The following is a 13,813-nucleotide window of genomic DNA, read 5'->3' as shown; positions in this document are numbered from 1 at the left end:
TGTCACTGTTCCCTGTGTTTGCTTTCTCCTGCTAGTCTTATGTAAAGTGCTGCAAGACTATTCATGGTTTTTAACATGTTTCCAGGTACAGATTAATTCAGCTACCCCTCTGTAGTCGTATCCCAGGCATAGCCAATGAGTTCCCAGACCTCACTTTAGAGGGCAACCTAGACTAGTGAGTGGGCTGCATGAGTGGTCTCCTTCCTCTCCGTGGGCCGCAAGTTTGTCATAACCGAGATGCTTTCCAAGGAAAGGTAGTTTTGCTCACTGCGCTTGCCTGCTTAGAACTGGTAGGGTGTGCCGATTGCAGTGTAGCGGTGCTTTGATTGGATGCAGAGGGAAGACACGGCTCTCACAGTCAAGGTTCAAAAGCTTCAGGGGGTAGCCGAGTTAGTCTGTACAGAAGAAACTTAAAAAACAACAAATGATCTGGTAGCACTTTATAGACTAACAAAACATGTCGATGGTAGCATGAGCTTTCGTGGGCACAGCCCACTTCTTCAGATGACCGGAGTTTTGAGTTTAGGATGTGCAGACCCAAAATAAATAGGGGAGAAGAAAAAAAATGGAAGGGGGCGGGAAACAAGGAGCAGAGGGTGAAAATATCAAAGGGAAAACCAAATAGGCAGAACTGGTAATCTATAAGCACCTAAAGACTGGATAGTTAAAAGAAGCAGATAAGGATCATAGGATAACAATGTTGTGTGCAATTAGCACGCATCTCCCTTCATGTGTCATGCTTTACTTGTGTTACTTTAGCAATAGCCGTAGGACAAACACATGGGCAAAGGTACAAAATGATTTGCGGGCCACACGCTGGACCCTGAAGGGCTGCAGGTTGCCCACCGCTGGTTTACACTGTCAGTAGCTTGTGAGCAACTCAAGTGTAATGTGTGCATCTGTACTGATATTGTGCCCTGTGCAGGGAAGGTCCCATCAAAGGCAGAGGCCATAAGTGAGTTATCGTTGTCAAAGAAGAGATCAGCTGAAAGACTATTTTCATCTACATGCCTGGATCTACTCTCTTTATCTCTCTTTAATTTTTTATTCTTCTTGGTGTTTTCTGTGCCAAGTGCAAACTTTCCTGCAAGTCCTACATTTTTGCGTGCATGCATATTCAGGGTAGTAAATGAAGGGAGCGTGACAGTTTTGCATTTAGTAAGTTCACGCCCACGCACCTCTTTTCTTTCTGTTGCTGACACTTCAGCCTTTGAAATGGTTCCCACGAGCAGTTCTCAGCTGCAGACAAATGAGATCTAAAGAGGGAATCTAGATCTGCTTTGGCTTGCACATAGCACCTGGAAACGGCTTTGAAGAAGGGTATTTACTCTCAATGAGTAACGCAGATATTGTTTCTTATTAATTCAGGAGAGAGACAAAAACATTTCAAAGAAGAAGATGGGGTGGGGGAGGAAGAGGTATTGTGAGGGTAAGACTGGAGGAAGAAACTACAATGTTTTTCAAGTGACATGAAAGGTGAATTGAAAAGCTAATGCTTGGATCCTGTGCAGAGTCTTGTGTTGTCTTCAATGTGGCATGCCTCTTCCACTGTATTTCCCCTACCTCTGTGTGCTGGGGTCTGACTCTTGCAGGATCAGGACATAATTTAATAATATCTAAGGCCCCTAGAGTACAGAGATGTGTCTTCACTTTTGTCTGCCACTTTCTTTCCGTGCTCTGTTTGTCTCACTCTGAACTCTCTGCACAAGCTAAGCCTGTGTCTTAACTTGCCGTACTGGAGGTCGATCTTCTGGCATTTGATTTAGCGAGTCTAGTAAAGACCCACTAACTCAAATGCAGAGGGCAACCCCAGCTGGCTCCAGTACTCCTTGCAGTTGCAAGCAGCAAGAGAAGCCTACGGGAGCATTTGCTCCTGTCAGCCTCCCTCTGTGAACATGGCACCAAGCTCAGTTTAAGATAAGCTGACCCCAGCTATGTATTCTATGCAGCTAGAATTGCCTTAAACCGATCTTCCAGGTCTTGAGTAGACCTGACCTAAGTAAGTTACAGTTTAGGGCCTCAGATTATGAGGGGCTTCTAAATGCACAAAAATTACTAGTTGTTAGTTGCATCCTCTCCTATGTACCGATATATATGCAAATACAAAACTATTTTAATTGTCCTTTCTGTTAGTCATAATGACCCGAAGCAGATCACAGAAGTGCGCACAGTTATATATTTAAATTAGCTTTGTGTGCGGGAGAGACAGTTACTACCCAGGAATGTTAGTTCTTGTCTCTCAGGTAAAAAGAACCTCTCTGAGTTGCCTTTGCAAAGCCTGCCTGTGGCTGAGCTCAAATATTTCCTCTGCATGTTGTCATGATCCTTCCAAAGTGAGTGTGGAAATAATTTCCCACAGAGGTGAACGTCTGCTGCCTGATTCTGAAAGTTCGTACGCCTGGCATGAAAACACACACAGGGTTTGAAAGTCTAATTGGATCCCAGGATGTCTTTGAATTTGTATTTTGGCTTAAAGATACCTAACAAATAAGCGAGGGGAAAATCCACTGGAAAAAAAATGAAGGTGGAAAATGGAGCAGGAAGAAAACAGAGAAAGAAGGACTATAGTGTGGGCAAGAGACATGAAAATGAAAAAAAAAAGTGTTTCTAGCCTAGATAGAACACCCACTTGTCAGCCTAGATTTGTGAGGTTATGTTACCCCTAATAGATAATACAGGCTTTATCTTAGCTAAGAAAAATATTCATTTGTTTTTTCATATATATATAAATACAGATATACACACACACTGAATCACTCCTTAGGGGAAAAGAAGAGATGGGGGTGTTAGCTGCAGAGGAGAAGTGTATGTACTCAAAATAGACTCCTTTGACAGATATATTTCAGTGTTAGCAAGGCAGGTAAGTGCAAATTTAATTATTAACAACAATCGTTAATATAGTGCTATACATTCCCCTCTACCTTGACAGTCGGTAATTTCCTAGCCAGCGAATATATTTTCCCCCTTTGTCTATGTATTTCCTGTGGTCTGCATTATGCTTTTGTTTTCAATTGTCTTAGAAATTCACAAATGTACATTGAGCCTTTGAGTAAATTTGCCCAACAAGGAGTTGCTCGCTCTATGTGTGAGAGATTAGAATCACAATAGCAAGTATGTAGTTGTTTGTTTGTTTTTTATGTAAACCACTACAATTTGGATCAAGTGCTAGAAATATAAAAAAGGGGCATTTGCAAAATGCTTTCTGGCAATACAGCAAATACAGATTGCCTTTGCCCAGTCACTAATGTTTTGTTAATAGCTAGCATTCAGCTTTTTGACTGAACTATCTGCATCGCACAATAGACTCCAGAGAGAGTGTCAGCCTAAGGTTCTGCCAGTTAAGCCTGACCGTTTTGTGCACTAGCACTGCATCAGACATCAGTGCATCTATCAAGCAGATTGTGCTTGCAGTGGATATGTCCTGGGGAATTAGACAGCTTGAAGTTTGTACCCCTGAGCCAAAACAGACCCCTGGAACAAGAATATTCATTACTTATTTATTTACACAGTCGTTTAAGATGACACTTGTGAATCAGCGTTCGCATTTCTAAGCAAACCCGAGGGGTTAAACAACAGCTACCGGCATAACCACATAGGAGGTTAGCAGAAAAACAACAGGGAAAGGCCCTATGGGATGACTGTATGATACTCTCAGTAGGGTTTCCATTGCTCTGGCAGAAAGAAACAGATTATGTAAACAGGTGTTATGTTGGGTACTTTGCTGTGGGTTTCACTGAGAATTCTACCCTCTCCACTCACGCTTATTGTCTCCCAACAGCTGGAGAACAAAAGCCCCTGTCCTAGCTTGGTCATCATCTTGGGATGAACAGAAAGCTTGGGAACATGGGGATGTCACAAAGTGATGCTTCTTCAGTAGCCCCTAGATGCCATGGTGGTGATTGGACCCTTTCTAAATTAGGTTAGAAAGACCAGGCTCCATTAAGATTTTACAGCTGGCATGGGGCATGCTAACAGCCTGTTTTTTACGTCATTTATAATTGTATTTAGCTTTAATGTTTTTTTCCCTCTGAAAGACATGTGATGATGTTAATCCTTCCTGAGGTCTCCCGCTTCATTTTTGTTGTAGCCATCTAAAAAGTATGGGGAGTGGAGGAAGGTGCATATTTCTACTCTCCCACAACTCAAAGATGGTTTAAAGAAATTTGCTGAAATTTTCCAGAAAAATTTACATTGAGGCTGGCGTCATTCATAAAAAAAACACCGGTCCCAGTGAAGAATGTTTGAGAACATTATGGGGGATGGTGTAATCAGTGAGTGATTATGAAAACTCTGTGTGTGTATGTTTGTGTGTGTGTGAGAGAGAGGGAGGGAGAGAGAAAGAGAGGGAGGGGTGTGTGTGTGTGTGAGAGAGAGGAAGAGATCAGTGCAGAAAGCTGGGACACATTTTATGTTAAGGTGCCATTCTTTTACCTCAGATGGCATGTAACCAGGATTCATTACTGAATTTGGCTAGCTGGTTGAATCATTAACTTCCCCAGCTTGGACCAGGTACTGATGGGGAGTGGGATATGAATACTGCTCCAGGTCCTCTCCCCCTCGCCCACCTCATCAAGATTCCATGTATAAAAGGCTACTAAATAATTAGCTGAACTGTTTGAAATTTTTGGCTTAAATATTTTTTGAATAAACAATGGTTTTACAACCAAAGTCTAGGGGGGAGGGGGCGTTTCAGGCAACATTTTCATTTTGGTCAAAAAATTATGATTTTCAAATGGAAGAAATAACCTTTTTTAGTTTTTGATGTGGTTACTTTGGTTTATTTTTTTCACTTTTCAAACAAAAATTGTTTTGGCTTTGGGTTTTTTAGTTGAAAAAAATAAAAAATATATTTGTGGGACTTTTTTAACAAAAAAAATTAAAAATACCCTTCAAAAATAGTTGATATTTTTGACTGCTCTTGTTGGTTAGTAGTAATTTTAATAGATGGTTGGTCATTTAATTAATATAGAGTGGTACAGAATCCAGCTGGTGAATAGATTGTTTATAACCATGACTTCCTGTAATACCTTCTACTGATGCTTATCACCATCTAGCATGATAATATTTTATCTGTAAAATGCTTATACCATCTATTAATAATTTATTATCAATTTAAAACTATTTATAAATAGAATAAAAAATGTGTCCCCAAATTGTGTAGGAAAATAGTACAGTTTGTTTCTGTTGCGGTAAATATGACACATCCCTTTCCTCAGCTGTGGCTTGGCTTCTATTATTATGTAGGAAATTAATCAGAGCTAGTAATCACAGCTGTCATCTCCTTTGTTTTTTGGGGCTGCTGTCTTTGCTCCCCACTCTCTTTCACAGATCTGCATCCGGACTAATTAATGAAACAGAAGTGCGGGCTGGAATAGTAGTGGGCACTTTGTCTGCCAGCTTGGGTTGTGTGACTCTGCTGGCAGCCAATCAACCTTTTAGCTACTGGTTTAGCTAGGACACCATGCAAAACTGATAGGCAGAAGCTCCAGGGCTGCTCCCTCTCTCCAGGCTTTTCATACACATGCTCTTTCTCCCACTTTGGGCCAAATTTTATCTGCACTGCACAAGTGCTATAGATTGTGGGAGTGGCCCACAAAGCTCCAAGAGAACCCTCCCTAATCAGGCTACAAAGTTCCGTGAGTCTGGGAAAGGTGGTGGCTTCTCAGGTGCTGTGGGGAAAACCTCCAAAAAGTTCAGAGAATGGGCTAAATCTCCTGTCTCCAGGGCTGGCAGGTGCCCCGTGACTCAAACACGCTGTGTTTGCTAGAGCCCATCCTGGCTTTCTTCTTTGTGTTTAGTTGTTTGCCCACTAGAGGGTGCTCAGCAATGATATCTCCCACATCCACCCACTCACAAGTAGCAGACTATCCAATCACAGAACCATAGAACAGTAGAACTGGAAGGAACCTCCAGGGGGCATCATCAAGTCCAGTCCCCTGCCCTTCCAGAAGGACCAAGCACCATCTAAATCATCCCTGATAGATGTTTATCTAACCTGCTCTTAAAAATCCCCGGTGATGGAGATTCCACAACCTCCCAGGGCAATTTACTCCAGTGTTTAACCACCCTGATAGTTAGGAAGTTTTTCCTAATGTTCAACCTAAACTTCCCCTGCTGCAATAAAAGCCCATTGCTTCATGTCCTAATGAGATGACCTAAACAGCCACTCTGCTGACTTCTGTGTTGTGACATCTAGTGGTGTCCATAATGGGGCAAGTGTCACTCCCTGAAAATGCTGTTTCCATTGCTCTGGCTTTTTCTCAGGGGACTTTGAAATATGGCTTGCTTCTGGCGTATGTAATGTGCTTCTTGGCACACCTTCTGTCTGGTGTTACCGCTGGGCTTTTCAGAGATAAATTCAGAATCTGATACCACCTGAAATACAATTTTCGGTCATTCCAGCTCCTGATGCTATGCTACCAGTCATGCTTCCTGGGCATTAGGGATCCTGATGAATCAGTTAACCAGTTAAATGTTAAGGTTAGGTTAACCTACCATTTAACTGGTTAACTGACTAAGCGGGATCCTGGACAAGCAGCCCCCAACTCTGCGTGGAATTGTCAGCTTCCTCCTAGCCCCAACCATCAGCCACCTCCTGGCCCCAGCCTTGCGCAAGGCCCAGTGCATGCTAGTAATGCCATGGAAACAGCGGTTCCAGGTTCAACTGCTCATTACTTGCTGGTCCAATCACTCTGCGTAGCTTGAAAGCTCTTGTGCAGAATAGTTGCTCTCACTCCCCTAATATGCTGAGCTCAAAGTAACTGGTTGTAGAAACAAGCCCTTGAACTCTTCAGCTCCTGTCACATGAAGTATGGCTCCATCATTTGCAGATCCCATGGCCCTGTCTCTGGGGCAGTGCTGTGTAGGGAAGCGAAAACTGTCCAGTCACTCCAGGGCCTTGTCTGTAACATTCACATAATGGTACTCATGCCACCCAACACCTTCCAACAAAGGTAGCTGCTGTGTTAATCTGCATGGTATTCCTGTCAATCAATGTTCCGTCTAATTTTTTTCCATCCACGAGCAGAATAAATTTTGTTATGTGCACCAAGGCATGTGGGGATGTGCACCAGTAATAGAAACACATACTGGAGGGAGTGGACGCTCTGCTAATCAGATGGGTGGCATTTGAATCTCTCCCAGGTGGCCACCCAAGCACACAGCTCGCAAGGAACGCTGTTGTCAATGAGCATGTGATTATGGAGTTCACTAGCATAGATGGTACAAATACTCTTCCCATTTCTGGTGTTCTGGTCACTACTCATCTGGCATGCTTTCTACTGCAAGTGGGAGGAGTTGGCCGGAAGCCATTTGCACCAATAGAATTAATGTTGCTTTCAGAGTCAAGAATGTTCTGTAATCTGAACAAACCTACTTAGTCTAATACACCAAAATATATTTATGTCTGCCAAACCAAGAAAGAGAAAGATGAGGGCGTAGACTCAATATGGATCTTCACTGTGGGGGCGCTAATTACTGTTGTTTGGATACTGAAAAGTACTTTTCTCCATATGCTATGTTCTCTTGAGGCTGTGTTTTTTATACACAGATAGATATAGATTATCCAAACCTTGATTGTCTTAAATTGGAGCTATCTGAATGTCATTTTGTAACCTATTTCTGAAATTGGTATAAGACCTGAAATCCATTTATGTCAAACTCTGATGGGATGAATGCTTCAGTAAGATTAGGGTCTACCTGTAATTTAAATATTAAAATGTGTAGCATATCTCTGAGACTGATCCTAGATATCCAGATATACCAGGATTTGACACAATACTCCATTTATTCTCATGCTGTTAATTATTCTGAGGAAAATTAAGTCAGCTTTGCAGAGGTTAAAGAAGGCAGTAATTTAATAACAGTGATGTGCTCATTTAATTTAGAAAAGCCATTTTGTTCTCTGTAAATTCCACCTTGTTCATTTTTTTGTTATCAGGGTGTCTGGCCTGCTCTTTAGAAAGCTTATTTGCGTTGAAATAAAGATTGCTATAGGACTGGATTTAAATCACCATTCCAACTTTTAGCATAACTTTACGTTTTGCTTTGTGACCATGACATTTCTGAGTATGAATTAATTTTATCTTCTTTATAATTCAAGGGGTGAACTAGTTGACCGTGCTTCAACCAGAATGAGGTGTGTTGGCATGGCTTTGTTGGGAAGTTTGGGCACTAGTTGCTTAGCTCAAGTCAGGGTTCTTGCTTCCTCATTTCTCAAGAGACCTATATGGCCTCTAGACATTATACAGAAACAGCGTAAGCCTTCCTTTTCTTTGGAACAGTTAACAGCATTAGAATTATAGCCTGGCACCCATGTGCATATTAATTTTGTGTGTTTAAATGATGGTTACATGGGAGTGCTTGTAACACAGCCCCAGATGCCCAGCATAAGACTGGCTTATATCAATTGTTGCTGCCTTTCAGAAACCATCCCACAATGCTCCACCCCGATAGTGAAATCAGTGTTAGCTCTCCTAGGGTATGTCTACACTACCCCGCTAGTTCGAACTAGCAGGGTAGTATAGACATACCCCTAGTGAAGACACACACCACCAATACCAGGAGTTTATGTGGACGTTCAGGAGCAATTTAATTACAGTGATGACTGTACAGCACTGTACTTTAGGTCGACTTAATTTTGTAGTGGAGACTTGCTGGGAGTGATAAGGACCAAGTGATGAGCTCTCAGAAGGTGGCTATAGGCAGTAAATAATGGGCTGCTTATCGAACAAGTTTCTAGCTCTTCCTGTGTTTATTGCTGAACAGAAAATGCTATTTCAGCTCCAGAGAGAAAAAGGAAAATGTCAGCGCATTGAACAAATTCTCTAGGCAAAGAAAGCCTTTTTTAGTAAAACTGATCACTGGAAGTTTTAAAAAAAACTTTACATTTGTGAGCAAAAATTTAAAAAAAGACATTATGCTATTGTTAAAATTGCTCAAATGCTAATGCTGTCACATTCTGAAAAGTGGGTACTTTTGCATCCAAAATCACTACATGTAAGCCAGGTGTTAGGTTTACAAAGCTATTTAGGCACCCAAAGATGCAGTCTTGACAACTACTAAGATACATAAAAGCGCCTTACTGAATTGTGCATTGAGTCCATTGGCTTTCAATGGCAGTTTGGTGCTTAATCAACTTCTGGGGTTTTGTGTAGCCCACGAGGCACCGATCTGTATCGTTAGGTGCCTATAGACTCTGGTAAAATCTGCTCTGGATTAATAAGCAGAGGTGATTTGGTTTCTATAAATTATTATTTTACAAGGTTTGCAGCCTATCTTTGTTATATTTGTATAAATTGGACTCTTTGGTTGGGAATGGTAGGATAGCGGGTGATCTAAGTGCAGAATGCACTCATCTGGTGAATCTTTGTCTCAGATAAGATTTAATTTCTCTAAAATTGATTTTTGTAATAAAACCCCAGTTGTCTAAGTCCTAGAAAGGATGCAGTGGGAGCCTAGCAATTGAGTTACAGTAACTGCAGTAGATCTTTTGCTTTACTGTAAAAGGAACTGCTCCCTGCTTAATTGGAAAATGTGTTCCCAGCGCAAAGGGGCAATATTTCCAGCTTTCTGGGGTTAGAATGGCTTCAATAAATGCCATTAAATAAAACAGATGTTTCCATCTGACAGTCGATCAAAGGCTTGGACATTAGAACCTTTAATGGGACTTAATGAGACACTTAGCAATCCATTTCCTATTGTGCCCGGCTTTTACTTATAAAATCTCCACATCACAGGCACAGGAATCTCACCAATGTGAAAGCAAAGGTCATTTAGCCGGCACTGTCCATGCTGGTAATTTGAGCTCAAAATCTATGGAAGTTTTCATTCTCGTTGCATGTTAAAAGGAACTAGTCTGCTAATTGTTTACAATGATTCTTCATACTGAGCACTCATCCTGTAGGTACTTTGGCTACACTCCCTCTGAAGTCCCCCGCGACAGCCTGCCTGAACTACCCATTTATCTGTAAAAACCTTCTTAGCAAAGACAGAAGGTGCCACGCCCACAGTTGTGACAACTCAGCAGATGTCCCTTGTCTTCACTGGAGTGATGCCAATCGACACCAGCTGAGAATTTGGCCCAGACATCTTCCCTGGAGACTTCTGTCCTCCTTCTTGGAGCAAACGTTGATTTTCCTCCCAAGGTTCTCGATGCGATGGAGACAGACATGACCAGAGCGCCTTTTGTGTACTTCCCAGATTGAGGCCAAGTTCGTATAGATTTGCAAAAAGGGACTGTGAACGGCCGATGGCTGTGGAGTTGTCAGAGGGGTTTGGGTGTTTTGTTTTGCATACTTCACTAACATACCACGCTGGCTCCAAAATATCGGGACTTTTGCTATGGATGCAGCTGTGAGTGCTGCAACTGTGGAAATTGTATGTTCAATAGAAGAAAGGGAAAATAAAGGGAGAACCTCTGTCCAGACCGCTAACAAAAATGCCAGCTCTTGAACCCACCGTGGCTTGGCAATAATATGTTGCCTCTCTGATCCAAACTACACATTCATTGTTTTTATATCATTTTTTGTCTCCTACCTGGCAAGTCAGAAGCCAGTTCTGCCTTGCCCTTCCTTTATCTCTGCTATCATAGCTCATGCTCCCTCCCATTTCTGACCCATCTCCCAGGTCTCCATGTTTTTCACATACCAGTGGGCTTTGGTCAGCTACCCCCGTTGAACCAAGTTTAAAGCCCTCTTCACTAGATTAGCCAGTCTGTATCTAAGTACTCTCTTCCCCTCCCTTAATAGGGGAACCCCATCCTGTTCAGCAATCCTTCTTCCTGGATAGCATCCCATGATCAGTGAAGGATATGGCTTGGGGAGGACTGGCCAGATGGTAGATGATGAGTCAAGTGGAGGATATTAGACTAGCTAGGGGGTAACTGGAAATGGCTGGACAAGAAGATGGAGGAGAGAAGGCTGAGACTGGCTGTATGAGGGGTTTGCTTTTTGAAAACTGAGAAAATTAGAACCACAAGCTACGTTAAATGAGTGTCAAAAAATTGCAGAGCAGAGGGGCCGGCAGCTTCTGTGGGCCCCTGGACAAGGTGTGGGGGGGTCTCAGCTCTGCACCTGTGTGATGCATGGTGCTGGGGCTCTCCATAATCCCTGGTGCTGCCAGGAGCACAGCACAACCTCCCTAGCTCTCACATCTATGCAGAGTGCCCGGTAGCAATGTAAAGGGCCCAGGGCTCTGGCCACCACACAGCAACTGGGAGTTCCAGGCTCCTTTGACTCTCCAGGCCCTGGGGCAACTGCCCATTTTGCCCCCTCGAGTCCCCTCAGCAGACGTGTTGTAGAGACGAGTGTTCCAAAGTCAGGAAATGCTAGAATTAAGCTTGCCTTCATTTGACCCCCCCGTGCCTATGCAGTCTGATGATACGGTTTTTCGTTATATGTTTGCTTACTAGTTTTTTTCATTGATTTTATGGAGCATACGTTCTAGTGTCTTCCAGTCCAGGGTATGAGGGACCTCCTTACTAAATCTCCCCTCCCCCCCATCCAGTCCCATCACCCATCTTCCACTCCACAATCAGTCAATCTCCCAGCCTCTCAGAACAGTTCCTAGAGTCTGGAACTGCGGATGTCTTTGTGGATTCTGTGGATGCTAGGAGATCACCCCTTGTGTCTGCTAGGAGCTGTGTGGGGGAGAGTCTTCTCCCAAATTTCTGGCTCAGTGGGAAAGGGGTCAGGCTGGGGACTCTGGTAGCCTCCTTCATCTGATGATGTTAATCTCTGTAGCAAATGTAGGTTCTAATTTCTGTCCCTGGAAGTAGGTTGAGTCCTAGGAAGAGGGATTCTTTCTACTTAGGAAGCTGTGTTGGTAGGTTCTGGGGGAAGTCTCAGGCCTCCTCAGGCAGATGGACAATGACTTAGAAGATAGGAGAGCACAAAGCAGAACAACAGAGGAGTTCCTCCACGCGTTAGCAGGAACACAAAAGATTTTCTTTCCTCTGAAAACTATTTGACTCTGTAGGAAATATATTTAATTAAACTATCATTTTACTTTAAAATTCTGAATAAGTTCAGAGCAAGCAGCATTGGAACAATGGGAGAATGCCACACATAGCAAATGTAAACCAAAAAAAATGGCAGAGGAGTGTATATTCGACACGCGTACATTTAACAAATAAAAGCCTCATTACATAACATTTTGGGGAAAAAATTTCCACAGTGTGTTCACAAATTAGTGGTTGATGGATGCCTGTCATTGATACATAAAAGAGTTTTGAAGACACTGGAATGTGACAGTGAGCAAAATGCCAGAGCGTTTTGCTTTACAATGGAACAAAGAGAATTTAGGGTTTAGTATAAGGAATTAGTTAAGCTACTTGGGCAATGACTCTTTCCAATGTATTTTAAAATAAGTAATTTGTACAACCACTCTCTTAATGTGGAATTGTACAACTATTGATGTTTTTTATTGACTAAAGTCCTGAAGTTCATCATAGGCATGGCACACATATACAATAAACTTTAGCCTTAATAAAGGTACTCAGAGGCCACGTCTACATTGCTCATTCTTGCAAAAGAAGATATCACCGTACCTCATTTGCATACATAATGAGCTGCAATTTTTCCCCCTCTTGCACAAGAGCCGGTCTGCCTGAAAATAAGCGGCAGAACGGCTCTTGCGCAAGAGTGGGGTTTTGCGCAAGAAGGAGCAGTGTAGAGTGCTCCTTCTTGCGCAAAAGCCCCTTGTGCAAAATGGAGGCTCATTAGGTATGCAAATGAGGCACAGCGATGCCTCATTTGCATATCTTCTTGCGCAAGAATGTGCAATGTAGATGTAGCTACAGTGTATACAGCTTCTGTGTAAACTGTGAGTAGAATAGTTAGGATTCAGTGCATTTCTTTTAGCAACTCAGTTCCTACATCCAATTGTAATTGGTGTCCTAGCCCTTTAAAAAGGATGCTTTTTCAAATTTTACCAAATACATTCAGTTTGGACCATAGAATGTTTAGTTTTTCTATTAGATAGACAAGGTGATATCTTTTATTGGATTGACTTCGGCTGGTGAAAGAGACAATATTTCAAGCTTCAGAAGAGCTTTGTGTATCTCAAAAGCACGTCTCATTCACCAGCAAAAGTTGGTCCTTGTTTCTCTGATATCCTGGGACTAAAATATCTACAACAACACTGCGAACAATAGTTCTTCTATATCTGTCTTCGTTCTTATTCAAACACAAGCATTTTTAAAGTGGTTTTTTTTTTTTAAGGCAAGAGTTCAATTCCTTAAACATTGGAATGGAACCTGACGGGAAAAGTGAGTTACAGTTCCTCAATATAACTAGGTTATTAGTGATATAGTTAAAGTTAGAAAACTGAGAAATGCTTGAAGGTTGAAAGAGGAGACTAAAATCTGACTTACCAAAAACTCATTTGCATTCTTAGCTGTAGAGAAGTTAAGAATCTGCTCCATAACATTATTGTCCAATACCACGGCAGCTGTTGAAATCTGCTGAACATGGCATAAAAGAGAAAAAGCTTCCCTCTTTGTGTTTAAAAAATGAAATAGGCCATGCCTTCGAAATGAAATAGGCCATCATTTCACAAAACCAGTGTTTGAAACCATGTATTTCCTGTGGATTTTTGCATTTGACGCCCACATTTCATCTAATTATACATACCTCAAATCCTCAAACTTAAAGATGGCTGGCTTATTAAAATCTGACACTGCTGTCATAAAATATGCCACTGTTGCACACATCTCTCTGACTTCCTTTGTCATATTTGCCAATCTTTTAATTTCCTGCTTACAACTGCTCAATTTTGGGAAGCATTCTGAAGTGATGGAAACCACAGTAGAGTT

The 13,813-nt window shown here is 42.1% G+C and overlaps 1 protein-coding gene across 7 annotated transcripts in view; it reads left to right on the top strand.

Annotated features, from left to right (window-relative positions):
• The window catches only part of FGF13 (fibroblast growth factor 13), a 408,650-nt gene that overhangs the window by 345,653 nt on the left and 49,184 nt on the right, over positions 1 to 13,813 (top strand). The window lies entirely within an intron of this gene.

Source organism: Pelodiscus sinensis, chromosome 13, assembly GCF_049634645.1.
Source record: "Pelodiscus sinensis isolate JC-2024 chromosome 13, ASM4963464v1, whole genome shotgun sequence".
NCBI lineage: Eukaryota > Metazoa > Chordata > Testudines > Trionychidae > Pelodiscus > Pelodiscus sinensis.
The sequence above is the reverse complement of the archived record's forward strand: the minus strand, read 5'-3'. Positions and strand labels throughout refer to the sequence as shown.